The sequence below is a fragment of the Sinohyriopsis cumingii genome, chromosome 14 (assembly GCF_028554795.1).
Source record: "Sinohyriopsis cumingii isolate HCF-2022 chromosome 14, ASM2855479v2, whole genome shotgun sequence".
In the NCBI taxonomy this organism is placed as follows: Eukaryota; Metazoa; Mollusca; class Bivalvia; order Unionida; family Unionidae; genus Sinohyriopsis; species Sinohyriopsis cumingii.
In genome coordinates this window covers 103,405,089-103,421,238 of record NC_142974.1, presented here as the reverse complement: position 1 = coordinate 103,421,238, position 16,150 = coordinate 103,405,089, and the positions used below count along the sequence as shown (strand labels likewise).

At 36.1% G+C, this 16,150-nt stretch overlaps 1 long non-coding RNA gene across 1 annotated transcript in view; it reads right to left on the bottom strand.

Annotated features, from left to right (window-relative positions):
* LOC149784527 (uncharacterized) overlaps positions 1 to 12,621 on the bottom strand; it is a 32,864-nt gene extending 20,243 nt beyond the window's left edge. The window contains exons 1-2 of the long non-coding RNA XR_016413888.1: positions 12,550 to 12,621; positions 5 to 86 (exon numbers count right to left, since the gene is read on the bottom strand). This is a non-coding gene — a long non-coding RNA (uncharacterized LOC149784527). The remainder of the gene's footprint in view (positions 1 to 4; positions 87 to 12,549) is intronic.
* Positions 12,622 to 16,150: the final 3,529 nt, after the last annotated feature.

The window sequence follows — 16,150 nt, the reverse complement described above, 5'->3', positions numbered from 1 at the left end:
ATACCATTAAGTAAACACGCATGTTTTCCTAATTACTGCATTCAAGTCTTCTACTAACTTTGTCAATGTCTTCCACTAGCGAAAACCTGGAAAAAAATGAAATATTTTTGAGTAATTGATACAACTTAACGAATTCCAAAACTAATAAAAGAAAATTATTTGAACTTTTTATGGAATATTTTGTCACAACTACTACTTCTTTGTTGGGTTTCATGTCATTTTCCAGCACATGATAAGCACAAGATATTGGCCAATATAACTGGTGCAAGAAAAACCCCAGGAAAACCCCAGTAAAAAAACACTGATTCATGAAAGCTACTGGCAAGTTTTTCATATATTCACACTGGCCAAATTCAAGACTCGAGCATGAAGTGAGATGGCAGGACACCAACAATTATTCATCCACTTGTAAATAGAAAATATATACATGTATATTATTTGCACACATATATAGCATATCCAATTGCACATTCACCAACAATTATTCATCCACTTGTAAACAGAAAATATATACATGTATACTATTTGCACACATATATAGCATATCCAATTGCACATTCACCAACAATTATTCATCCACTTGTAAACAGAAAATATATACATGTATACTATTTGCACACATATATAGCATATCCAATTGCACATTCACCAACAATTATTCATCCACTTGTAAACAGAAAATATATACATGTATACTATTTGCACACATATATAGCATATCCAATTGCACATTCACCAACAATTATTCATCCACTTATAAACAGAAAATATATACATGTATACTATTTGCACACATATATAGCATATCCAATTGCACATTCACCAACAATTATTCATCCACTTGTAAACAGAAAATATATACATGTATACTATTTGCACACATATATAGCATATCCAACTGCACATTCACCAACAATTATTCATCCACTTGTAAACAGAAAGTATATACATGTATACTATTTGCACACATATATAGCATATCCAATTGCACATTCACCAACAATTATTCATCCACTTGCAAACAGAAAATATATACATGTATACTATTTGCACACATATATAGCATATCCAATTGCACATTCACCAACAATTATTCATCCACTTGTAAACAGAAAATATATACATGTATACTATTTGCACACATATATAGCATATCCAATTGCACATTCACCAACAATTATTCATCCACTTGTAAACAGAAAATATATACATGTATACTATTTGCACACATATATAGCATATCCAATTGCACATTCACCAACAATTATTCATCCACTTGTAAACAGAAAATATATACATGTATACTATTTGCACACATATATAGCATATCCAATTGCACATTCACCAATTCCATTTTTTCTAACTGATCAGAGAGAATGAAATGGTCTGATTTTAAAATATTTAGTTGCTGTTTCACTATGTTATTCACTTAAATGTGTAAAACAAAGCACCTGTTGTACACAATCAAAAAAATTAAACTTGGAAAATCATACAAATAACCTAAGTAAAAAATAAAGACCTGAAACAAATCCACCTGTGCTATGCTGAAACATCAATATTTAAAAACCACAGTATGCAAAGGGTTTTCATAGTGTATTGTGCTTGTATTTTGTCTCCCTTACTATGCAGTGAGCAACTCCATCTTTACAGGTATATGAACCAGAACTGAGATGGGAAGTTATATTTACCATTGTGAAATCCCCAAGAACACTTTTTGATGAAAAAACAAGCTTGAAGGTCCATATTTGCTCACTTATAAGTTGAATTCAAGTGCAAACTGCACAGACCCAGATTTGCTATTGCATATTATGCTGGCAAATCTTGGTCCATGCAATTTGTTAGATGCAACTGGTAGAACAAACAACACAGACCCTGATTTGCTAGATAACCAGTAAAAGATTGTAGGCCTGATGAGTGTTTACGAGTGCATGAAGGATAAGAATGAGCTTTCACCTCAATGAAGTACGACATGGCTTCATAATACCTAGACAGTGGGCCCCAAGTGGCCGAATGGTCTAAAGCGCTCACCGTTACGGATCACTGCCATCTCACCTCTGTCTGTGTGAGTTTGAGTCTCGAGTTCAGCAAATGTGGGTATGTGAGAAAGACTGCCAGTAGCTTCTCGTGGGTCGGTGGTTCTTTCTGGGGTTTTCCCAGGTTCTTCCTCCACCATTAATACTGGCCGCCATGTATAGCTTATCTTGTGCTGGCATTAAACCCTACAACAACAACAACAATACCTAGACAGAAAAGTGACCTATTACCTACACATGACCTTAATTAATGGGGAACTTTAAGAATGAATTACAATAATGCTCACTAAAGTGATTTTACAAGTCTGTAAAACTGTGGCTTTTCAGATAATTGATATGGGACAAAATATAATTATCACGTTGCTGCCATCAAGGCAAACTGAACTCGTAATCTATGGTGATGTAAAACGAGCACATCACAGGCGAAAATAGTTGGGATGTATGTATTTTTATCCGACTCTACAGTCATCAGATTGCTTATATAATGATTTTTTTTAAAAAACCTCCACACTACATTATTCATATGGATGCTAATTACTGTTATTAATATGGACATTAATTATGGATATTAATTCAAAACAAATACCATATCTATGCTTATGAATTCCAAGTTTGTTATAAGCGGTAAACCAATTCTTCTCCACACATCATTGATAAAAATCCATTCAGGATCCACTCAACTAAAATCCTTAAAGGCCAACATTTGAACCAGAAGAGAATTTAGAAAAGTTTAAATTCACTTATATATAAAAACTTGTATTCAAATTATGCCATGTTGGGGAGTATGCCAATGATTGTAGATTTTACTTCATATTTCTCAACAGATTATCAAGGATAAAACATCATTTCTCAAGTTTCATCATGCATCAGTCACAGCACAACCGACTTTTTTTTTATCAAAGGCATCATGAATTTAATGAAATTTTTGGACAAAGTTTTTCTTTCTTTACATCACATTTGTTATTTTTTAAAGCCATGTTTCCAATAATTTTTGACTTAAAATGGCGTAAGCTCACCTGCATTTCAATGCTGTAGTACAAGACACATGAGTCATGTAGGCATTCAAAACAGATTATTTCATTAATGGGTGTCATTTTTCAGAATTTGATTCTGTATAAGTATTCACTTCATTTGGATTCATATACATCCATATTCCTTTTGGAAGGTCATTATTTAGATGCCCCGATAGTACATATGGCAGGGGCCCCGAGTGGCTGAATGGTCTAAAGCGCTCTCCGTTACAGATCACTGCCATCTCATCTCTGTCTGCGTGGGTTTGAGTCTAGGATTCTGCTAACGTGGGTATTTGAGAAAGCTCGCCAGTAGCTTCTCATGGGTCGGTGGTTCTTCCCGGGTTCTTCCTCCACCATTAATACTGGCCGCCATGCATAGCCTATCGTGTGCTGAAATATGGCGTTAAACACCACAACAAAAGTACATATGGCAAAATCAATGTTAAAGTCAATATACATTTTTGGACAAAATGAACCTAAAGGTGTGATAAAGTACAATCTAGATTGAATGTTGCGTGACGTGTGATAAAGTACAATCCAGATTGAATGTTGCGTGACGTGTGATAAAGTACAATCCAGATTGAATGTTGCGTGACGTGTGATAAAGTACAATCCAGATTGAATGTTGCGTGACGTGTGATAAAGTACAATCTAGATTGAATGTTGCGTGACGTGTGATAAAGTACAATCCAGATTGAATGTTGCGTGACGTGAGGCCATAATGAAAGTTTAGCTTATTGATAAACAAATTCGTACCACCCTCGAATGTGACAACTCCATTTGACGCTCTCTTATTTTGATCCAAGTTTAGCACATGGCCACCTCAGTAAAAGACCATACAGATCGACAATTTTTGGTGTGAACTTTCTTCATGACAGTTAAAGTGCAGATCATTCAAAAATCAGGATTGAATAGACCTTGGTTAAAGAAAAGTAGTGTTAGATTTAAAAAACAAACAATTTATATTTAATTTAAAATGAGTAAATGTGCATGCATGACCCATGTGACTTGTCCTATAGTATAATCATATGCTCTCTCTCATACACACACAACAACAATCAGGTTATTGCTAGTATGTACACATACCCATACTCTCATACACACACAACAACAATCATGTTATTGCTAGTATGCACACATACCCACACTCTCATACACAACAGTGAAGTTAATTATAGCATGTTCACATGCTCTCTCTCTCTCATACACACAACAATCAGGTTAAAACCAGTATACACACATGCTGTCTTTCATACACACACAACAACCAGGTTAATGTTAGGCTCACACTCTTTCATACACACACAACAATCAGCTTAATGTTGGTATGCTCACATGCGGTCTCTCATACACATACAACAATCAGGTTAATGTTGGTATGCTCAATTGCTATCTATCATACACACACAACAATCAGGTTAATGCCAGTATGCTCACATGCTGTCTCTCGTATACACACAAAAATCAGCTTAATGTTGGTATGCTCACATGCTGTCTCTCATACACATAGAACAATCAGGTTAATGTTGGTATGCTCACATGCTGTCTTTCATACACACACAACAATCAGCTCAATGTTGGTAGGCTCACACTCTATCTCTCATATACACACAACAATCAGCTTAATGTTGGTATGCTCACATGCTGTCTCTCATACACATAAAACAATCAGGATAATGTTGGTATGCTCACATGCTGTCTGTCATACATAACAATCAGCTTAATGTTGGTATGCTCACATGCTGTCTTTCATATATACACAACAATCAGGTTAATGTTGGTATGCTCACATGCTGTCTCTCATACACATAAAACAATCAGGTTAAAACTAGTATACTCATACGCTATCTCTCATATACACACAACAATCAGGTTAATGTTGGTATGCTCATACGCTATCTCTCATATACACACAGCAATCAGGTTAATGTTGGTAGGCTCACATGCTGTCTCTCATACACATACAACAATCAGCTTAATGTTGGTATGCTCACAAGCTACATGTATCTCTCACACACACACAACAATCAGCTTAATGTTGGTATGCTAACATGCTATCTCTCATACACGCAACAATCAAGTTAATTCTAGCATGTTCACACACTCTCGCAAACACACAACAATCAAGATAATGCCAGCATGCTCACATGCCGTCTCTCATATACACACAACAATCAGGTTAAAACTAGTACACTCACATGCTGTCTCTCATACACACACAACAATTAGCTTAATGTTGGTATGCTCACATGCTATCTCTCATACACACAACAATCAGGTTAACGCCAGTATGCTCACATGCTGTCTCTCATACACACACAACAATCAGTTTAATGTTGGTATGCTCACACGCTATCTCTCATACACACGCAACAATCAAGTTAATTCTAGCATGTTCACACACTCTCGCCAAGACACAACAATCAAGATAATGCCAGTATGCTCACATGCTGTCTCTCATACACACAATTAGGTTAAAACTAGTACACACACACACTCTCATACAAACACAACAATCAGCTTAATGTTGGTATGCTCACATGCTGTCTCTCATACACACACAACAATCAGCTTAATGTTGGTATGCTCTCATGCTCTCTTGCAAACACACAACAACCAGGTTCAGTATATTGGGCTTGATAGCACTATTAATATGTAAAAAACCAGTTTTATGTACAAAATGCAATGACCAATATGAGAAAATGGTGCAAATCTCACATCAGAGAAATTGAGAAATTAAAAGCTGATTTATTCAAGTCGTAGGCCAAATGTGCTCAAAGAGAAAAAACAAAACAAAAACAATGAATTCTTTTAACTGAGTGCATATTTTGGTCCTCTACCGGTTGTGTTTCGCAGAGGGTTATATTTTTAAAGTAAAAGAATTTCCCTCATATTCCTTGCTGGTATTATTGGCCATCTAAAAAACACTTTGTATATCTTAGGTATTGTTCAAAGAACCTTCAATTTCCCTTTATTTTCATGTCTGACTGACATGTGTAATATGGGTTATAGAGTATACAGCTTGGCCTTACTCCAGATGTGCACATTTCAAAAACTGTTAGCTCTGGTAGGTCATTTTCACTTCCTCGATTTCAGAGGTACATTGTAAAAAAAAAAATTAATACATTTTATATGTTTGGTAATTGGTAATTCATTCATTGCACTTCTAGAAAATGGTATTGTCTAATATGGCAAAATTAGTTTCCTTATTTTAAAATCTGCTAAAGATAGTGTAATGTAGACTAATTCAGGCTGAACTTTCAAGCACAAGAGAACAGCCATCTCGGTTAGTCGTGTACTATTTCCCAAAGTACTATATCCAAAGAAATTTACAGTTATAGCAACATTTTCTCTACTGTACATGTTGCAAATGCAAACAACTTCACCTTACACCCACCACTCTTGTAGAAGTTCATAATATCTGTTTGGTTCCCCCTATTATAACCTTAGCCTGGAGTCTTCATAAAAAATAACTTTTTCATAACAAGGGAAATAACTCTTATGGGAAGAGATATTCTGAGGCTAAAATTACTAAATGAGGATATATACTTTTGCAAATCTGAATGACAGATTGAAATCATTTTACTAAAATATGTACTTTATGCAGCTTTTATTTTCATAAGAGTGTGAAAGATACAAAATACCATCTTTTTAAAGATGTCAGTTAGTTTTGCTGTATAAATGACAAGAATTTGTGTAATGAAGGATTACATGATTTTTGTGCTATACATCAAGACAGAGAAGGTTTCTTCACAAATTTCTTCTTCAACCTACACAGGCAATAATTCAGCTTGTATAAATCAAATATAAGCTTGTAAATTAAACAGTTATTAAAATGAATCATGTACTTCAAATCACAAAATTTCTATGAGCAAATTTGCCCCAAAACGAGTTATTCTAAGCATGTATAACTGCTCCAATTTCATGAGTAAAAAGAATATATAGTGGTCCCCCTCTTATATAGTGGTCCCTCTCTTATACAGTGGTCCCCCTCTTACATAGCACCCATCACCAACATCGATTTCCCTTAACTGACAAGTTTTCTCAACATCGACAAGTTTGTGTACAAACTTACCCTTTGTGGGCAGCCACCCCTCTGATGTGGCATGTGGCCTGCATTTTAGGCCTAACATGTTAAATTTACCTCCCACAAGTAGATTATAACATGTAAAGTACTACTACGGTTAATATTACACCATCATCTGCAAATGCTGATGTTTAAGAGAAAATTAATTCAAAGATCCCAGCACATTTAAATACTGCAAGTCCTATGTAAAGAATGAAGCATATTGAATTACGAAAAAATGTACTACTCTAATTGTTCAACAATTAGGCATTACACAAAAGTTTGGGATTTAAACAAATATATAACATGACCCAACTGAATAAACAAGGTTGTGTTAAAAATGCACAATGGAAGAGTGTACATTTGTAACCAAAATGCAACATTTGATGCCATTCATTGTGTTAAAATTGCCTACATGAAAGATTGTATATTTGTAATCAGAACTAAATACTTGCAGCCATTTGTTGTGTTACAAATGTCCACAAGAAAGATTGTATACTGTATTTGTAATCAGAACTGAAGTCATTCATTCACAAGGGCTATGTTACCAATGTAACAAGTCAGAAAGTGGACTTGTCTTTCTTGATTCATACCTCATCAAATATGTTTTCCTGAGAATCCATCACTGTTGGTAGTGTTGTATGTTATATGCATTTTGAGAATCCTTTTCTACAAGGAAAGCTACCACACTGCAAAGTGTTGGCTGGTTTAATGCCACTTTTAACATTACTAGTTATACCACACTAGGAAATTATACTATGTGCCCTTCCCATAAACACATCATGGCAACTAGCTTGAGATGGCTTGGGTAGATATTAAACCCACATTCTTTGGATTACAGCAAATATGACTTCTGACATTCTGAAATTATCTTGTGCAGCTCACCCATTTTGTTAGTGTTGCCATGGTGAAGTATGCAAGTATAAATCAATAGCCTTTCTTTACACAGGATAAAACTACTATCAAAAACAATTTAACTTTTAATTATCACCTGAAACCTAATTATAGACAAGAATAAACAAATGTGATAATCAAAATGTATGAGACTCTGGCTTTGCCATATTAAAAGATATATATGATTTGCTAATGGAATTTGTTTGCGATATTTGTAAATGTAATAAAAAGCAGAAAGGAATAAAATGCTTTATTGCTAATACTTAATAAAATAACCAACAAATTGTAACAACAATAACAAGGACAACAAGAAGCATTTAGTCAGCAGAAAAATTGTGTAAACATATGATTAAACATGTGGCCTTGACCTCTATTTAAATCCTTTATTCCATTACTAATATGTAACAAATCTGATAACAATACATGTATGGAAAACTCACAAAGTTCTTAAGTTATCAGAAGAAAAGTAAGCAGCAATTCATTATGTGACCTTGACCTTTATAGACACATCATGGCAACTAGCTTGAGATGGCTTGGGTAGATATTAAACCCACATTCTTTGGATTACAGCAAATGACTTCCCACTAAATATCATTACTTGAATTACCAACTGTACATATCTTTTGGCATGGTGTTGGTTCGCTACAAAATATTGACTTTATCCATCATCGCCAAAGGATGTATGCACTTTGAGGACTCTCCTTGAAAGTTTAATGGTTATCAATATATACATATTTTTATGACTGTTCCACAAAATAAAAGAAACTGACCACTGTAGCCTCGACCTTTGACCACACCACCAGCAATGGTATGTATATCCCATAGTAAATATCTTTACTTTGATTTCAATCATCCATGGCAATAATACTGAGGAACTTCAAACAATGACTGCCAAAAATAAACTTTAAACAATTGCTACCAATGACCTTAACCTCCAAGCTCCTTTACTTACATCTCTGGAGATATTCCACCCATATTTGTAGCAAAATCAAATGACAATCTGACAAAGCAAACTAAATTGCCCTTTATAAAAAAAACTTCGATCACAAAGTGACATCATATGATTGGATAATGAAATCACTACATCTAATTTTTTACAACATACTCAGCAGACAATGCAATGAAAAGATGTCAACACAGTAGGTCATAACGATGGTGCTTTTACTGGTAAACCAACCCAACACCACACCCATACATACACAATTGGTCATTCACATAATGATGTTTACTGGCATACCAGCACCATACACAGACATGTTCAGTAATGTTGTTTAATGGCAAATTAACTCCACACCCAGACATGCACAGTTGGCCATCATCCATAGGCATATGCAGTTAGTAATTCACAGAATATTTTGTAGCGAACCAACACCACGCCAAAAGATATGTACAGCTGGTAATTCAAGTAATGATATTTAGTGGGAAACCTTCAAGCAATAATTTTTCTGGCCAACTAACACCACACCAATAGACATTTTGAGTTGGACATTCAAGTAATGCCATTTATCAGCCAACTAACACCACACCAATAGACATGTAAAGTTGGTCATTCAAGTAATGCCATTTACTGGCCAACTAACACCACACCCATAGACATGTTCAGTTGATCATTAAAGTAATGACATTTACTGGCCGACTAACAGCACACTCAAAGACATGCAGAGTTAGTCATTCAAGTAATGATGTTCAGTGGCAAGCTAACACCACACCCAGATGTGAGAAGCATAAAATTGCATATTAACTTACTTACTCCATTCATAAAAGATGTTTGGCACATGTTAAAGGCAAACTTATGAATAACCCACTACAGGGCTGGGGACACAGAATAATCCCAATGAATAACTCCCTACAGGTCTTGGGACATAAAATAGTCAAAAATGAACAAGTCCCTAAAGATCTTGGGACATAAAATAGTCCCAATAAATAACTCCCTATGGGCCTGAAGACAGAACAGCCCCAATGAATAACTCCCTACAGGCATGGAGACACAGTTTAGTCCCAATAAATAATACCTCCCTACCAGCATGGAGACACACAACAGTCCCAATGAATAGCTCCCTACAGCCATGGAGACAGAATAGTCCCAATGAAAATCTCCCTATGGGGATGGGGACACATAATAGTCCCAACAAATAACTCCCTACCTGCATGGTGACACATAAAAGTCCCAATGAATAATTTCCATAGGCACAGGGACACAATAGTCCCAATGAATAACTCCCCATGGGCATGTGGATACAGAATGGTTCCAATGAATAACCCCCTATGGGCCTGGGGACATAAAAGTCCCCAATGAATAACTCCCTATGGGCCCAGGGACAGAATAGTCCCAATGTACTCTCCTGCATACCATAAGAGGCGACTAACAGAGGAAGTCACAGTGACTCAGTGATTGGCATACACAACTTGTGACAGGAGTTGGAGTAACTTTGTGATTAGCATGCCCGACTTGTAAAGAGTGTACCATTCACAGCGGGGATATACTATGAAGTGTAAAATATTAGTATGGAGTATACTATTCACAGTGGATATGTACTTTAAAGTATCAAGCATCAGAACGGAGTGTACTATTCACAGTGGGGATATACTTTAAAGAATAAAACAACAGTAATGTGTGCACTACTGGTATTCACAAGATTAACACTTCATCATTAATGCATGACACAACACATGAGAAATCATGAACTAGATTCAATTTTTTCACAAAGGTTATTGGGAATTTCCAATGAAAGTCATATCAAAATAGAAATCACAATCTAGAAACTTCCATTGGAAGTGACATTAAAGGAGAAATCAGTACAGGAACTTCCAATGACAGTGACATTAAAGAAGAAATCAGTCCAGGAACTTCCAATGGAAGTGACATTAAAGAAGAAATCACTGTCCAGGAACTTCCAATGGAAGTGACATTAAAGGAGAAATCACAGTCCAGGAATCTCCAATGGAAGTAAAATTAAAGGAGAAATCACTGTCCAGGAACTTCCAATGAAAGTGACATTAAAGAAGAAATCACTGTCCATGAATTTCCAATGGAAGTGACATTAAAGGAGAAATCACAGTCCAGGAATCTCCAGTGGAAGTGACATTAAAGGAGAAATCACTGTCCAAGAACTTCCAAAGAATGTGACATTATAGGAGAAATCACAGTCCAGGAACTTCCAGTGGAAGAGATGTTAAAGGAGAAATCACTGTCCAGGAACTTCCAATGAATGTGACATTATAGGAGAAATCACAGTCCAGGAACTTCCAGTGGAAGAGATGTTAACGGAGAAATCACAATCCAGGAACTTCCAATGAAAGTGACATTAAAGGAGAAATCACTGTCCAAGAGCTTCCAATGAATGTGACATTATAGGAGAAATCACAGTCCAGGAAATTCCAGTGGAAGTGACATTATAGGAGAAATCAGTCCAAGAACTTCCAATGGAAGAGATGTTAAAGGAGAAATCACTGTCCAGGAACTTCCAATGAATGTGACATTATAGGAGAAATCACAGTCCAGGAACTTCCAGTGGAAGAGATGTTAACGGAGAAATCACAATCCAGGAACTTCCAATGAAAGTGACATTAAAGGAGAAATCACTGTCCAAGAGCTTCCAATGAATGTGACATTATAGGAGAAATCACAGTCCAGGAAATTCCAGTGGAAGTGACATTATAGGAGAAATCAGTCCAAGAACTTCCAATGGAAGAGATGTTAAAGGAGAAATCACTGTCCAGGAACTTCCACTTAAAAGCTTCATATTTTCTAATATTCAGAAAATATTTATTTCATATTATATATTGAATTTCTCTAATAATAGAAAATAATTTTATTATATTAGAAAATACCAATCTTTCTCCTAAAGTTCACAAGGGATTGCCTATGAACAGTATTTTTGAAGAATAGCACAAAAAATAAACATCAACAAGCAAGGATTGCCATTTTCTTGAAACATTAGAAATAATGCAGAAAAGAATAAATCGTAAATTGTAAAGCAACCTTTACCATGAAACAAGCGTAGAACTTCAACTTTTCCACTATCTTGAAATAACATGTTAACATTTCTAAAGCTTTTACACAAAATATGAAATTATTTAATAGATTATTGGTTTGTGACAGCGGGAAATTACGCGTGACCCTTTACTTATAAATAAAAGTACGACTGTTGGAGTGATACAGGGAAAGCAATTTTGGCCCAGTTCGTAAACAAGGTTTACAGAGTTATGCCCCTTGCAAACAAATGATGGAATACGATGAAAATACAAAAACTACTGATCAGGTCCGTTTCTCTCTAAAATCATTTCAACCTTGTTTTATATATGCATTTGCAACACTGGAACTACAGTAACTATTCATAATTTTATAGTGTTATTAAAATGTGCTGCCATATTTAAAACTCCCGAAATGACCGAGAACGACAGAAGTGAACAGAGCTCTTCTAAAATATCCTGACAAATCACTTCGACGTGCACACTTAAAACGTTCCACCTAATACATAAAGTGCGTTGTAATTTGACAAATTGATTCATATAAGTAAGTATGCCACAAACTTCATGTTACCCGTGTATGTCATCGCAAAGACTGTTGCAGTTACCACCACTACTTCCCATGCAATAACTTTCCCGCCACGCGTTTCTGTCACGTGCGACGTGGTCAATTCAATTCTGTATTTCTCTTCTGTTCATTTGTGACACAGAGAGGCTGAGATTGCGATGAAGATGGATTGTTAACATCATTAAAAAAAATTAAACGGGGTGATTGTCTGGGGTATCATAAAGGTATCCAATAATGTAATTTCATAATTTTAAGTTCCTATATGTATTCATGTGCAGGAGCGCCCGCATAATTATTTTCGGGGGTTGGGTTAGGGTAAGCAAAGATATGGTGGTCAGCTAGTCAGTTTTACGAATGTAGGATAAATCATGTTTAGAAGTGAAGTCCAGGAAAAGGGGTAGGGCGAGTGTCGTCCCTCCCCCCCCCCCCTTGCCCCTGTGTGAGGGCCCATGTTCGTGTGCATATCAACTGCTAATTGCATAATGCCTGGAATAAACATACAGGTTTGTCCAAGTTTTTACTGATAACAGTGTTTGACGAACGTGGGTCAGTGTAGAGTATTGATTGTTACAGAAGCAACTCAATGTGAAGGCAAAAAAGACATCTGTGCAACCTTTTTAAATTTTGCCCTCAGGGTTAAGTAAATCATAAATTAGTGATGATAAACTGGACACGATTATGTATGGACTTGTACATCAGAGCTAATGGACTAGTCATTTACGTAGAACAGTAGGAAACGTCCACCTGTTCGATGTACCCAGGGCCGGCGCTACCATATAGGCAAACTAGGCAGCCGCCTAGGGCGCTGATTTCAGGGGGCGCATTTTTAAAATTTTTTTTAAATATTGTTTATGCATTTTGAAATTGATATTTTCCGGGGGGGGGGGTGCGCGTCAGAATCTAACCTTGCCTAGGGCGCCAGATAGTCTGTCCGGGTCTGGCGCCGGCCCTGGATGTACCTCAACTTTCAAGTTGTGAATGATGGTGTCCTCTTTGTAATTTTCAAGTACTTCATTAATTGTGGTTCTTTTTTATTTTTATTTTTAGATACTGGTATTTAATTATAATTCAACTAAGCTGCGACTATTTGTCGAAGTTTCAAAGGAGTGTACACTTAACTTAATCACCGCTGTGATTGGTCAGTTCTTACGTGTGACAGGCAGGTGGGTGGAGCGGCTGTAGAGGAGAGTCACGTAATCATTACACGTAAAGGTGCTGATAACGTTTAGGCGTCTGAACTTCTGTAATTACCTTAAGTGTCATATTTTGGACGCAGATTTTGACTGGACTGTTGGAACCTCAGTAATTACCTTAATGGAAATATTATGGATGCAGATTCTGACTGGACTGTTGGAACCTCAGTAATTACCTTAATGGAAATATTATGGATACAGATTCTGACTGGACTGTTGGAACCTCAGTAATTACCTTAATGGAGATATTATGGAGACAGATTCTGACTGGACTGTTGGAACCTCAGTAATTACCTTAATGGAAATATTATGGATACAGATTCTGACTGGACTGTTGGATTCTCAGCAATTACCTTAATGGAAATATTATGGATACAGATTCTGACTGGACTGTTGGAGTACCAACAAAAATGTTTGGTAAGGATGGCAACAGTCTCCTTGAAGCTTGAATGTAAAACAGAGGACACATAAAGAATGTTATGCATGTGTGAACTTGGCGTTCGCTTCAGTAATAAAATCATTGTCCGTCTTGTGAACTGCGGCAATTTGCTTCCAGTTAAAAAATATATACACATACATGACTGAATACATTATAAGTATATTATACGCGGTGTTTCCGTACGTTATGCGGGCAAAACCTAATACAATAGAAATTTCTTTCAGTTAGAAAATAAAACAGCGGTTGAACACATTATACTTACATTGTAAACAACTTTTTGTGCCCGAACATTAATAATAATAATAATAATAATAACACGTGTGAGTGTGTGATCTGGATTTTTAACGTAGCTTTAACAATTTTTCAGTCATATTGCTACGATGTCTGCAGTGTGACAGTTTATAGTGATGTCTAGCACTGGGGCATCATGCCGTGACATGTAGCGTCATGTCCCACCTAGTAACATTATCCTGTCACCAGGCCGAACAGTCCTAATAAAAACCTCTTCATGCTGAGCGCCACGCGAGGCAACTGTTAGTACCATTTTTGTAAGTCTTTGGTATGACTCGGCCATGAGATCGAACCCACGACCTACCGCATCCGAGGCGCACGCTCTAACCAACAGGCCACCGGAGCCATCAATAATAATAATAATAATAATAATAACGACAAAGATGATGAGGATGATGAACAGCTCGATGTCAGAAAATATCATTTAAAATGCAATACAAATGTGAAAAGTTAATCTGCATCCAGGGCTGGATTGGGGATGGGGGTGCTCATGGGACAGCCCCACCCCCAGTCAGTAATGGGAGCCCCATGGTTTGCCGTGGATGGATATAATTTTGTTTAAATAAATCATATATAGGTTTAAACTATCTAACTTAGGCTAAAATATCTATAATAATTACACACATATAAAAGACAGGTTAAGCATCTATAAGCACACACATATACCCATATTAAATGAACCGCCCCCATTCCCAAAGCCTTAATCCGACCCTGTCTAAATCTGATTTGCTGGATATTTTATATCAGGTCAAGGACTGACGAGTTTATTACTACAGCCTCCTACCCATCCATAGGTCTATCCGTCCGTCTGTCTATCCTTCCGTCTGTCCGTAGTCATTTTAATTGGAACCTTGCTGTAGTTTTAGAATAGATCTGAAGGTCTCCGAAATGAACAGATGTACATGTATGAATTGGACATCATAGGTAGTTGGTATTAATGGAACTTTTCCATGACGTCGAGATTGTGTAAATACGGATAGAGCGACAAAAGACTGTTATATTGATAGGCATTTAGTGGTACATCAACACATATAAGGTTATATCATGTCAGTGCAATTAAGGTAAAGAACCTTGCACAGAAACACACCACGGCAGTCGACCCAGCCTGGTCTGAAGAAGAACTGGAACCGAACCCTTCTAATCTCGAGTCCAGCACGCAATCACTAAGCCACAGCGATTCCTCAACAACAAAAAAAAAGCCTATAAGAAAAAAGAAAGAAAAAATGTCTCTCTGCTTTTCGCCCATCCTATTTAGGACTATTCACTATTTCCAGTTTGGAAAGAACGCATGTGTTTAATTGTATAAAGCTTTATCAGCTTGAGTATGTACTCAGCTCAGAAATTTTCACCTCGTCAAATGTCTATAAAGTTAATCAATTGAAAGTCATAATTCAGTCATACAGTTGAAATGATATGCATATGTCATGAATCGATAATTTATGCGATATATATATATATATATATATATATATATATATATATATATATATATATATATATATATATATATATATATATATCTATTGCTTGTTGCACTTTTTTCTTCCTGGTTGAATTACTATTAATGTTCATTCTCAATGAATTTCCTGTTTAATTTCTTCTTCTTCTTTCTTTATACCATAAATATTTGCTATAATACCATTGAATAGATTACTGTTTTAACTAAGAGCGATATAAAAGAAAC